The sequence below is a fragment of the Sphaerodactylus townsendi genome, linkage group LG01, assembly GCF_021028975.2.
Source record: "Sphaerodactylus townsendi isolate TG3544 linkage group LG01, MPM_Stown_v2.3, whole genome shotgun sequence".
In the NCBI taxonomy this organism is placed as follows: Eukaryota; Metazoa; Chordata; class Lepidosauria; order Squamata; family Sphaerodactylidae; genus Sphaerodactylus; species Sphaerodactylus townsendi.
Genome location: NC_059425.1, coordinates 127,354,071 through 127,367,829, shown reverse-complemented (window position 1 = coordinate 127,367,829; position 13,759 = coordinate 127,354,071). Strand labels below are relative to the sequence as shown.

The window sequence follows — 13,759 nt, the reverse complement described above, 5'->3', positions numbered from 1 at the left end:
TTGTCAAACTTTGTAGCCAATTTGTAATCTTCTGTTTTCATCTAAATCAGGTCAATTTTGAAATAAAAATTATTTAAAATACAGTGACTATATACAAAAGTTCATATAGTAGTGTCCAAATTTGCACATTATGAACAATACTCAGCTACTTGTTACATTTCAACTACTTGTTACATTTTTAATTATATAAGATTCTCAGCATCATGCTACTTTAGTCCAACATCAGTTGCAAAGTTACTTATGATGAAAAAACATATTTAGATGAAATGTCTTTTCCAAGAAACTTTTTTAAAAATGGAAACCTGTTAAAGTCTGGGCTGGACCAGAGGGGAAGAGCCTTTGGCTAACATTCAGGCACCTGTCAAATCAGACACTGGAGACAGTTGTAAAGGCTGGGGAATAAACCTAAATAAATAAATAAGAACAACCCATTGGTTTCTCTAAATAAAGTGTATTTTCATATTTTCTGTGAATTGTTTTAGGTGTGTTAGTGGGGAAAAAGGCACGTATAAGAATAAATAAAACATATTACAGTGGCAGTAGCTTTCATATGTACGAATGAACCCATTTACCAGCAGGTCCTAAAGTTTATGCCTCTATTTTATCAGGTGTCCCAGCAACTTCCCCTCAGTTCTGCATTAACACCATAATTTCCAAAATCTTATTTATTTATTTATTTATTAAACTTTTATACCGCCCCATCCTCTAGGGGCTCTGGGCGGTGAAAAACACAACTCCTTTTAATTATTACAAAAACACAACTTTTAATTATTTCAGACTGAGAGGCAGTGACGTAGGTACAAAATTTGTATGGGTGGGTTCAGGGGGCAGGGCCCCACCCCCAGGCCTGACCACACCTCCCCAAGCTCCGCCCCCCCCAAGCTGGAGGGAATTGCTCCAAACTCTATGAAATTTAAGCCAAAAGAATTTTGCAATCAAATCTCTTATCAAGCAACTGAAATCAAAGCTCTTATCAAGCAACTGAAAAGAACTGGCTGCATCTCTGCCCATCCTATTTCAGCCTTCAAAGGCTTTATTTAAAGGAGGGGGGCTCTTTGTTCTCTTTTCTGTTGCATTTAGAAGTTACTGTAAAGTGGATTTTAAGTAACTTACTACTAACATGTAATTAGTTTTGCTAGCCTGAAAAATCTCAGCTCCCTCCCAATCTATTTGGAAAACTGGGAAAAGAAAAGGGGAGCCTCCAAACATGGCTGTTTGGCCCATCGCAAAGGGCAAGTTTCCCTCGCCCTCTGGCTGCTAGGCAGGGAGGCGGCGGCGGCGGCCCCCCGCCGCCACCACTGCCGCCGACCCCATGCCAGTGCCTAGCAGCCGAAGGGCAAGTTTCCTTCACCCTCCGGCTGCTAGGCAGGGAGATGGCAGCGGCCCCTCTCCGCCGCCACTACCACCCCGCCACTACCACCGACTCCATGCCAGTGCCTAGCAGCCAAGGAGCAAGTTTCTCTCATCCTCCGGCTGCTAGGCAGGGAGATGGCAGCAGCCCCCCTCCGCCGCCAGAGGGGCGAGTTTCCCTCTCCCTCCCTGCAAGCTGGTCTCTTGTGAAGCCTTCACATATTTCTTAAAGGGGAAAGTACTTAAAATCAGTTTTAAGTCCTTTTCCCTTTAAGCAATCTTTGGGGTTGAACCCATGAAAAAAAAAACAACCCTTACCTAGGTCCCTGCTGAGAGGCCATTCTCTGGCTGTGGACTATGTACCTACAACCCAAGGTAGAACCTGAAAGAAGAGACTTTTGATACTCACCCCCACCCTGCAAAAAGTGCCTATGTAGTAGTTAACTTTTCAGTTACTGCAACAGCCCATCATCTCCCCCCCCCCCCAAATGCAGCCTCAGCACAACTCTAGAAAAGTGGAAGCAGTTTTTAGTTAGTGGGGAGCTGGCATTGTTTATTTTATTTGCTTGCCATTATTCTTCATATCTGGTTATTTCAAAAGCTCTCTGTACAAGGAAAGTCCCACTGCTGTGTTTAGTACAGATATCATACATGGAGACAGAGTTTATTCTAAGTTCAGGAAATCTTTAATCAGACATATAAGTTGCACAACTAATGAATAAACCTATTTTGGAATGAAACAGATTTCTTATCATTACCTCCAAAAAAAATTCATCTTTGAAACACTATAGGAAACTTGGAAACCAACTTATTATAAAAACATACTTGGTATGGTACTTGGGAACATGTCCAGCTGGGCCCGTTTCTAACTTAACGTGCTCAGGCTTGGGATGTCAGGCTCACTAGCTTGAGTCCCATTCAATTCAGGGGGAGTGGCTTCCGGGGAAACGTGGCTAGGAAAGGAAAGCGCAAAGGGTCCAGATTTCCAGTCCCAATCCTGTGCTGTCCTTACTTGCAAGGAAGCCCTACTGAATTCGGAAGGAATCACCTTCAGAACAGCACGCAAGGAGTAGGATTAGCTAACATTTGCTTTTCTCTCTGATTTCGCGTTCCCAGCTCAGCCCTAAGGCCAGCTGTTCAGGACTTCACTCACCTTCCTGGCTTCCCTACCGGCTCCGGCCACGCACACTTCTGCCTCTTCCCCTCCTCCCGCCCCCTTCTGGCGCTACTATTTCCAGCAAGCCGCTTCCGGGTTCCCTTCTCTGCGCAGGCGCGTTTTCTTGCTTCCACTGGCGTTTGCCGGCTCACCCATGCGGGGAGGGTCGCTTCTCTGCGGCGTCTAGATGGGCACCTGTGTGTTCTGTGTTTCTAAATGACGCTCCTCGCAGCGGAGTGTTGCGTCTTCAGAAGGTTCTAGGTTTCTGTTTCGTTTTCCTGAGTGACCTGTTTAGAATGATGCGCCTGAGTTTTTGTCATTCCAGTTTCGTTGCACACAAACACACATGTATGCAAAATGAAGTGTAATGCACCGTAGATGTGCTTCTGCAGTATCTCTAAATTTGTTATAAGGGCGCCACTATTTTTGGTAGTTACTCAATGCACAGAAAATCCTAGGAGCCTGCTGTATGTCTTCAAATTATTTTCTTTCGAATCCCGCAGAGATAGGGGTCAATTTGAACCAAAACTTGTTTTTAAGGAGACAGGATAAAAGCCGGAACAGCCAAGAACAGGCATTAAAACAGTTAGAGGATTGCAAAAAAACCTGTGGAATACATTAGGCACTCCAGAACTACAATCTAGAACAAAAAAAGGCACAAACAACGTGCATTTATTAAACCTTTCCAGGCCAAAAATGCCTCCAGAACAGCAAATAAAAGCCCAGAACGGCCCAGAACAGGCATTAAACGAGTTAGAGGATTACAAAAAATTGTGGCATGCGTTAGAGGCACTCCAGAACCCGCAAAGACAACCTGCCTTTCTTACCCCGTTCTGGGCCAAAATGCCTTCAGAGCCAGAGAATGGCCTGGAACAGGTTTTAACAAATTAGAGGGCCACAACAACAGGTTTTAACAAATTAGAGGGCCACAACAACAATGGCACGTATTAGCAGCTCTCCAGAACTACAGTCTCGTTCTGGAGTGCCTCTAATGCATACCTTTGTTTGTTGTGGCCCTCTAATTAATTTAATGCCATTCTAGAGTGCCACTAATCCATGCCACTTTTTGTTGTAGCCCTCTACTTTGTTTAATTCTTGTTCCGAGTCATTTCCTGTCTCCGAAGGCATTTTGGCTTGGAACAGGGTAAGAGAGGGAGATTGTCTTTGCGCTTTTTGTTCTAGATTGTAGCTAATGCATGCCACTGCTTGTTGTGGCCCTCTAATTCATTTAATGCCCGTTCCAGGCTGTTCCCAGCCATTTTCTGGTTCCAAAAGCATTTGACCAGGAACAAGGTAAGAGAGACAGGTTGTCTGTGTTTTTTGTTCTAGGTTGTAGTTCTGGAAGGTTTCTAATTGATGCCACTGTTTGTTGTGGCCCTGTACTTTGTTTAATGGCCGTTCCGGACCGTTCCGGGCCATTTGCTGGCTATTGAGGCATTTTTGCCCAGAACGGTGTAAGAGAGGCAATTTGTCTCTGCATTTTTTGTTCTAGATTGTAGTTCTGGAGTGCCTTAATGCATGCCACAGTTTTTTGTGGTCCTCTAAGTCATTTAATGCTTGTTCCAGGCTTTTTTTGCTGTTCCGGAGGCATGTTTAGCCTGGAAAAGGTTAATAAATGCACATTCTTTGTGCATTTTTTGTTCTAGATTGTAGTTCTGGAGTGCCTCTAATGCATGCCACAGTTTTTTGTGGTCTTCCTACTCATTTTATGCCTGTTCTAGGCCGTTCTGACTTGTTCCAGCTTTTATCTCGGCCCCTTTTTAAGCCGCAACTCTATGTGAAGTAAGCTGCGTTGAACATGCCTTCCAAGTGCATGCAAGACTTGTGTGTATGATGTACTTCCAACTTACGGTGAACCCGTGAATCTCTCCTTCCATGCCCTGTGGCACCACAGTGGCCCAAAAACCATCTTGAAAAACATGGATCCTCATGGATCCACCTGGTTTTTTCGCTTGGTCACCCCAAAATCACCACCATAAGAACAAGCCAGCTGGATCAGACCAAAGTCCATCTAGTCCAGCTCTCTGCTACTCGCAGTGGCCCACCAGGTGCCATGCAGGATGTGAACGCAATGGCCTTCTGTGGCTGTTGCTCCCGATCACCTGGTCTGTTAAGGCATTTGCAATCTCAGATCAAGGAGGATCAAGATTGGTAGCCATAAATCGACTTCTCCTCCATAAATCTGTCCAAGCCCCTTTTAAAGCTATCCAGGTTAGTGGCCATCACCACCTCCTGTGGCAGCATATCCCAAACACCAATCACACCTCAACCTCTTTGCCACATGTCTGAACACAGCAATCGCTCCTCCCATGCTCTGTGGCGCCGTAGTGGCCCAAAAACCTGCTTGAAAAACATGGATCCTCATGGATTCGCCTGGTTTTTGCCCTAGGTCACCCCAAAATCACCACCACACCACACCTCAACCCCTTTGCCACATATCTGAACACAGCAATTGTTCCTCCCACGCTCTGTGGCTCCACAGTGGTCCAAAAACCTGCTTGAAAAACATGGATCCTCATGGATCCGCCTAGTTTTTTCGCTTGGTCACCCCAAAATTACCACCACACCTCAACCCCTTTGCCACATGTCTGAACACAGCAATCACTCCTCCCACGCCCTGTGGCACCACGGTGGTCCAAAAACCTGCTTGAAAAACATGGATCCTCATGACATGTGGCAAAGAGGTTGGGGTGTGTTGTGGTGTGGTGGTGATTTTGGGATGACTTAGGGCAAAAATCAGGCTGATCCATGAGGATCCATGTTTTTCAAGCAGATTTTTGGGCCACTGCAGTGCCACAGATTGTGGGAGGAGTGATTGCTGTGTTCAGACACATGGCAAAAGGGTTGAGGTGTGGTGTGGTGGTGATTTTGGGGTGACCAAGCGAAAAAACCAGGCCAATCCGTGAGGATCCATGTTTTTCAAGCAGTTTTTTGGGCCACTGCGGCGCCACAGATTGTGGGAGGAATGATTGCTGTGTTCAGACACATGGCAAAGGGGTTGAGGTGTGGTGTGGTGGTGATTTTGGGGTGACGAAGGGATGTGGTTGTGATTTTGGGGTGACCAAGGAAAAAATAACGGGGATCCATGCTTTCTAACCACGTTTTTGCGCCACTGTGGCGCCACAAAGCATGGACTGCATGATTGTTTTGTGCAGACATGTATCTAAGGTCTTGCGCTGTGATGTGCTAGTGGTTTTGAGGTGACCAAGGGAAAAATCATGAGGATCCATGAGAATCCATGTTTTTCAAGCATGTTTTTGTGCCACAGCGGCACCATGGAGCGTGGGATGCGTGATTGTTTTGGTGCTGCCTGTAGACTAAAACATGCTCTATGGTTTCATGGTGGTTTCATTTAATTTCAATGGAAAAGTAATGAGGATCCGTCCAGATCCGACATGAGCTAAGAGAAAATGAATGGTTTATTTTTCCCCAGCAACACAAAGCACCAAGTGCAGCCATGAAATTCAACCCTCCACCCACCCCCTTCTCCTCGAAACTCCTGAAACTCCCAATCTTTCTTACGCCCCACTCACCTCGTTGATGTCTCCCTCTCCTCCAGCCGCCAGTGAGCAAAGCGGCAAAGGAAAAGCCAGAGCTCAGCTGTTGGACACTGGAGTGAGGAGTCAATCCAATCCACCCAGTGGCTGCTCCTTTTGTTTAGGCACCCACCCCATCCCCTCCCATCCCCCTAAGACCCACTCATTATCGGCTTGTCCTCAGGTTTCCTCCCCTCGCATAGCTGGTTTCACACAAGCACCAGGTGGGGGGGAAGGGATGGGCGGGGCTTAGGAATCAGGCACCCCCCACGTGGCTAAAAATTTCTGCGCCTGAGGCAACTGCCCATCTTGCCCAATGGGAGGAACGCTTCTGCCTAGCTCCCCCTACCTGTGGCTCTAGGCTAACTGCGTCTCCGCCAGCCAATCAGGAAGTGTCTACATTTACATTAAGTGTTGCTAAGGCCAGCTTTTCTGCACTTTCTAAAAATTAACCCTTTTACCTGGGCCTAATCCATCACACCTATCTTGTTGGCCCTCTCCCCCTGTTGCTCCTTCTGCCGCTTCTCCTAGTTCCCCCTGCCCCGCCAGCTCATTTTCCCTTCAGCACCAACAGTAAGTTATCTGGCTTGTCCTGGTTTGGTGTTTGGGGGGTGAGAAAGGGGGCAGGGGGAGACATATACCATCCTGGGTTGATGTGTAGGGTGGTGGAAGAATGTGATTGGAAGAAAGCGAACTGTGGAATGGGGAGGGTGCAAGAGTGGGTGGATGTCAGGATGCTGGGGCTGCTTGCAGCTTTGGGCTTGGGGGGATGGGCATTTAGTTGAATATTATGTAGTGTTTCCCTGCTTCTTTTCTCCAGAAGGTGTGGGCCAAGGCCGACTCCAACTGACTTGTATTTTTATCTCACTGTCTGCATATTTCTGCTTTTGGTTCTCATGCTTTTAGTTCTCATGGGGGGTGCACCCTCACTGATATTGCTGATAGTTTGGGAGAGGAAAAGGCAGTTCTGGCTTTTCCACACTGTTCTCAAGATGTTGAATAAAGGACTGTTTAACGAGACTTTGTTTCCATCATTGGGGATATGACAGTGGAAGACTGGGGACGGTGCTGACCATGCAAAAGGTGGCAAGGCCTCTGCTACCCCACCACTCGGCATGGTGTTCGGGAGTTGGGAGAGGGTGGGTGGGGAATGGGAAGGGTGCTGGTGGGACAATGGGTAGCAGAGTCACCACTGTACCACCGCCTGGCTTGGCGGTTGGGAGAGGGCAGTTGGGGGAATGTGAAGGATGCTGGTGGGAGGGGGAATGGGCAAGCAAGCTGGAATGTGAGGGACTCAGTTCCAACCAATAAGCATGCAGGACTCATTTCCTCCATTGGTTTAAAGTGAGTTGTTGATTCATCCAACCTTTACTCAATTATGTTTAAGAATATATAACATACATACATACACACATACACAATTACATTTTCACACTCATTCATGAAGTTTAGCCTCAACGTGGCTTATTTGCTTTGATTGTATTTATGTGTTGCCTAATTGTTTGCAACAACAAAATAAAATGGGTCTGGTGACCTCATAGGGATTATGTTCACATTTCATGAAGTTCTAAAAATTGTTAGGGGGGCTCTGACCTCCTGTTTTATTCTAATCGAAAATTTAATACATGCTAAACTCCAGCAAAAAGAAAAATAAGAGTGACAAATTGTGGTGAGGAGGCTAAAGCAAACTGATAAACACAAACACACCATCTTTGCTTTAACAAATTTGTTTAAATTACAGTGTAAAGAGTTTGTGCCATTGTCTATTGTCACTCAATATCTGACAACCAAGCAACAACTATCCTTTTAATTTTGCCTCAAGTATGTATGATGTGCATTTAAAAATATTCACAAACATTTAACTGGTGGATTTCTGTTGGTTGCCTTTATTTTGTAGCATAAGTACTTGACCCAGTTTTTTTCCAGTGAGAGAGGAATTTTGTTTTTTAATTTAAATTTCTATAACTTATAGATGTGGCTATCCTGCTTTTAATAAACAGATTTCAAGCAAAGTCCTTGCATGCCCTACCCAAGGTGACCCAAAATCTAATACCATACATCATTACTGTTGCACGAAGACAACTGAATGTGTATCTGAAGTTAGGAAGAGGAGTTTCACATAATATGACTTTTAGTCATCTCCCAGGGTTTGAGGATAATGATGAAAACGCTCTGGATAGGTGCAGTTCTCTACTAACATTTCCTTTCCAAAAATAAAGAGTTTATGTCTTTTAGTGATATAGGCTGCTGCCCCAAACTCCTCTTGAAATCAAGTATGTTAGGGATTTGGATATAAATGGGAGCTATTGCTTGAATATACCTGACTTGCAAATCAGACTGTTTGCCAGATCTCTTAAGCTCGTGTTCTTAGGAGCGGATTTAAAGGAAACCAGTGGAGCTACCAATTAAACATCTTGTTTAGTGCTGAAGTTATACCAATTGTTCAGCATTTATAAAACAAACTATAACACCTTTTTGCATGTACTTTATCATCTGACTAGCAACATGGCAATTTCCTTTTTCATTATTCTGCATTATGTTTAAGACAATTTAAAATTAGCACTGATTCAGTCTCCTTTGTAATTAAAGGAAGTACAGCTTTCTTTTAAACACTTCAGTGTGTACAAACTGGAAAGCAATCCACCAGCTGCTGCCCACTCCTTCTGGGCAGCCTGCCTGCATTCCTGGCAATGAGCTTGGGAGAATATTTTGAGCAAGAGGCCAGCATGATTCCTTCTATCATACAAAAAGGTTCACGCTTAATTTTTTGAAACTCTACTGGAAATTTAAAAAAACCTGATTCATAGAGGGGAGGGGAGGAGGATGAAAGTCTGGAAGAAGTGGGAGGTGGAAAAATTATACCAGTTTCCCTCCCCCTTAGTTTAGTGGTTTCAGACCCAACCATTAATTTGTTTGTATGATTTGTAAAAATTTTCTCCACAAAGAATTTGAAGCAGAAAAACATATTATTGGAAATATAACACCCATTTGAAAGTCAAACAGCAAAATGTTCTCATTGCCCCGAAAGGTTAAAGCCAATACATTAAAATGGAAAGAACATTAATGCTGTACTAATGTACGGCTAGCTTTTGCTAATTATCTCATGGTGAGAACCTCTTAGACTTCTGGGTTTTTCTGCAGAAACCATTGGTAGTTCTGCTTAAATGTCCTATGTCTGTGCACTTAATATCTTGCCTAATAAATGGGATACAAAACAAGGCTGTGGTGGAGGTAATAGAGGTTAATTCAAAACACAAGGAGTAAACATTTGTTATCCATGTGTATCTTTGATTATTGCCTCTGGCCTGCAAGAATGATTTGTGCATGGAAACAACATTACACTCTTTGGTACTGACCCAAATGGACAAACAATATATGTTGAGTTGTAGGGATTGTCATTGGGATGATTTTGTTGAAGACTCAGGTGTAATCATTCTGTAGCGTAAAGCAAATGGTTGTAAAAAGAAAATAATGCGGTATCTCATTTTAAGAAGTGTATATCTAAAGTATATGGAAAAACCTCTGACCAACAAGGGTGTTAAAAGGGGGCAAGGGCAACCCCTGAACTAGAGAAACAATTCAATAAAACAACTTGTTTGCACACAACATTGTACGTGAAAGCCTGAAGCAGCCCAAATATTCATCACAGATCTTTCAACCTGACAGGTCAGCAAGGATAGGCACCCCAGGCGTCTTTCCTTTCATATCTTTTTAAAAAAAATGCCTGATGATGTACAAATGCAGTATATTATATGAACACTCAAACCTCTTCAGGATATCACTTACCACAGTAATAAACAATGTTCTGTCCAGGACTGAGCCCAGGGGAAAATCCCTGGTTCTGCCAGTTTGCAGCAGAAACTGACTAGAGCCAAACATACAAATGTACCTTTTCCCCTTCCCTCACAGTTCCTGGAGTAATTTTGAAATTCTTGCTACAAGGCAACCAGAAAAATGGCATCTTACAAGTTTTATGTGCTATGAAAGCTTTAGTGTTTTCTGGGGACTAGCAGTCATCAGAGAAGCACAGATAGATAACTTTTTCTATTACAGTACAGCTTTTAAGGGCATGAGCCAATTCCCTGTTTACTTCTATGAGTGAATGAGGATGGTGTTGCTGACATCTCCTAGTTCTCTGTGGATTCACTCATCCTGGAGGAATCAGACTGGGAGGATTTGAGTTACTTGGCTCTGCCAAGCCACAGAGCAGAGTCTGGTGACTTCATGAAAATTCGGTCTTCTCACAAGCTGTCTAGGGCTTTCTGGGTGGCTGCCACATCCCTGTTGCTTGGCAGCAGTGTTCTTACTTATAAACATCATGGTTCAGCAACCATGCTGCTGTTGCATGATGTATATAAGAACACTGCTGTCAGGCAACAGGAAATGTGGCAGCCACCTGCAACACAGTCTGTTCTTCCATGTGACCACCTGCTCTTGGCCTGTCCTAAGCTGCCTCTCTATGGCATGGTAGGTAGGTAGGTAGGTAGGTAGGTAGGCAGGCAGGTAGGCAGGCAGGCAGGCAGGTAGGTAGGTAGGTAGGTAGGTAGGTAGGTAGGTAGATAGATAGATAGATAGATAGATAGATAGATAGATAGATAGATAGATAGATAGATAGATAGATAGATAGATAGATAGATAGATAGATATTTTAATGTCATTGTGCACGCACAACGAAAATACAAACATCCCCCGATGCCCATTTCTGCAGTCCTCACACCCCATCTTCCACAATCCCCCTTCTAACCATCCCTACACAGCCACAGCCTCATCAATGCGACACCATGGAGTTCAGCATAGCCACAGCACTAGAATAGAATCTGTCTCTGAGCCTAGTTGTCCTTGTTTTTATGATCCTATGTCGTCTGCCAGATGGTAATATTTCAAAAAAAGAAAAAGCAGGGTAAGACGGGTCTTTCAAAATATTCTGAACTTTCTTTAAGCAGTGGGAATTATAGAGTTCTTCCAAAGAGGGGAGAGGGCATCCAATAATCCTCTGGGCAGTAGTAATCATCCTATGGAGTGCCTTCCTATCTGCCACTGCGCAACTGGCAAACCATGCACAAATGCAGTATGTCAGGACACTCTCTATGGCCCCTTGGGGCACCTTGGATTTGTCTGTAAAATTGCAGGCAATCTACATTTGCTGTGAATATCCTCCATATATTTGTCCTTGCTGTTAAGGTTGAAAAAGATCGCAGCACTTTAAATACCTGGGATGGAGTTAAAACTTGTGCTTTTGGGCAACCCTGCTCTCACCTCAGTGGATGCCAGATGTCAGCCACTGGTAAGAGCAGCCTTCCCTAACACTGTTACCAGCTCAAGGCCACTTCACTGGTACCCAACAACCCTCCAAATTGATTTCCTGATTTCAGCTGAAACAGAAAGCTCTCTTGGGACAGGGCCCTGATTGGTTGAAGGTCAAAAAATAAATGGCCATGAATATAGGCTATCATAATAGGGCCTTTTCTTCCTTTACCTGTTACCATTACTTGCTCCACTGGGTTACTTTGCCATTACATCTATTTTGAATATGCTTCTTGACTTGTAACTGAATTTGCTAATGCCTCAAGAACTTAATATCTATGCTGTAAGAACCTTCAGTAAGTGTATATAGGAAGTTAGCTGTGTTATTTTTATGTGCTTTGAGATTTCACTGGAACAGTGTTGTCTTTCAAAAAAATTCTTTGTAATTAAGCCTAATTTGCTTTGGTGTTTGAGTGCTGTGAGTTGACTGGTTCTTACCCAGGTTATATTTATTTATTTATATTTATATATTAAATTTTTAAACCACCCACCCCCAAAGGGCTCTGGGTGGTGTACAGCAGGCCAAACAATATTACACACAGTGGCTGAAAACAACATTACACATCATAAAATAACTTAAATTAAGCTAAAAACAGTTTACAGAATTCGTAAAACCTAGCAGCTGTGGATTGTAATGTTTGGTTAATGTTATCAAAGGAGAAACTTGCTCCAGGTCTTGGGCATGAGACAGGAGAACAACTCTCTTAGAAGAAAGTAAGGCATCCTTGATACCCTGCATCCCTTTCTCTACACTATTTCCTCTTTCCCTTATCTTGGCAGCATGGACATAGGTAAGGGTTGTAGAACCAACCAGGGGAGAGGTGATCCTAGATCTAATTCTATGTGGGACCCAGGACCTGGTGCGGGAAGTCAGTGTTGTTGAGCCGATAGGGAACAGCGACCACAATGCTGTCAGATTCAGTATCTCTGCATGCGAACAAGTGACAACTACTAATGTAGTTACATTCGCCTTCAGAAAGGGAAATTTCTCAAAGATGAGGGGGATAGTGCGCAGGAAGCTGAAAGGGAAAATCAAGAGAGTCAAAAATGTCCAAGGTGCTTGGAGGTCATTAAAAAACACAGTCATAAAAGCTCAGCTGGAATGTGTTCCGCAGGTTGTGGTGCTGCAGCTTCCAGTCCAAAAAGAAAGCCACCATGGTTAACAAGGGAGGTTGGAGGAAATTATTAGGGAAAAAAAGATGTCTTTGTGGGAAAATGCAAGTCCAACTTAACTGATGAAGAATACCAGAGAGAATCACAAATGGTGGCAAAAGAGAAGCAAGTTAGCTGTAAGTGGAGGCAAAAAAGGATTATGAGAGGAACGTGATACTGCGTAACATCAAGACTAGTAACAAACAGTTCTTCTCAAGTACATCAAAAGCAGGAAGCCAGCAAGGGCTGCGGTAGGTTCAAGTTAGATGACAAAGGAACAAAGGGGTGTGCTAGTAAAAAGATGGCAGGGAGATTGCAGAGAAGCTGAATGAATTCTTTGCATCTGTCTTCACCCAAGAGGAGGTGAGGAACATTCCTGCACCTGAACCAAGCTTCTTAGGATATTTAATCCGAGGAACTAGCAAAGATAGTGGTGGTGACAAGGAAGACGCTCTGGCAGCCATTGATAAATCCAAATGTTACCAAATCCCCTTGGCCCAGATTAGCATTCACCCAAGAGTTCTGAAAGAGCTCTATGGCATGAAATTGGTTGATCTTCTCACCTTAATATGCAACTTATCCCTGAAATCATCAGGCTCCATCCCTGAAGACTGGAAGATGGCCACCGTCACACCAATCTTTAAGAAAGGATCTAGGGGGACCCCAGGCCAGTCAGTTTGACATCTGTTCCTGGTAAATTAGTAGAATCTATCATTAAAGATAAAATTATTAAACATGTAGAAAAGCAAGACCTGCTGAGTAAGAGAGTCAGCATGGCTTTGCAGAGGCAAGTCCTGTCTTACAAACTTACCAGAGTTCTTTGAGGTAAACAGACATGGGATAAGGGGAACCAGTGGACATTGTCTACTTGATTTCCAAAAGCTTTTGACAAAGTTCCTCACCAGAGACTGTTGGAGAAAAACTACAATGAAGGAATAAGAGGGGAAGTCTCCTATGGATTAAAAACTGGTTGAGGAACAGGGAAACAAAGGTGGGTATAATGGGAAGTTCTACAATGGAGAGATGTAAGGAGGTCCCCAAGGATCCGCTTTTGGGACCAGTGCTCTTAACTTATTCATAAATGACCTGGAAGTAGGTGGGTAGTGTGGCGGGCCAAGCTCTGGTAGATGATACTCAAATATGTAAGGTGGTAAGAACCACAAAGATTGGCGAAGAGCTCCAAGTGGACCTTTGATAAATTAGGTGAGTGGGCTAAGAAATGGCAATGCAGTTCACTGTAGATAAAATGTAAAGTGATGCA

At 43.9% G+C, this 13,759-nt stretch overlaps 1 protein-coding gene across 1 annotated transcript in view; it reads right to left on the bottom strand.

Annotated features, from left to right (window-relative positions):
• The window catches only part of ASCC3 (activating signal cointegrator 1 complex subunit 3), a 280,545-nt gene extending 277,981 nt beyond the window's left edge, over positions 1 to 2,564 (bottom strand). Inside the window, exon 1 of the mRNA XM_048493913.1 lies at positions 2,504 to 2,564. The gene's annotated coding sequence lies outside the window, so the exon portion shown is untranslated. The remainder of the gene's footprint in view (positions 1 to 2,503) is intronic.
• Positions 2,565 to 13,759: the final 11,195 nt, after the last annotated feature.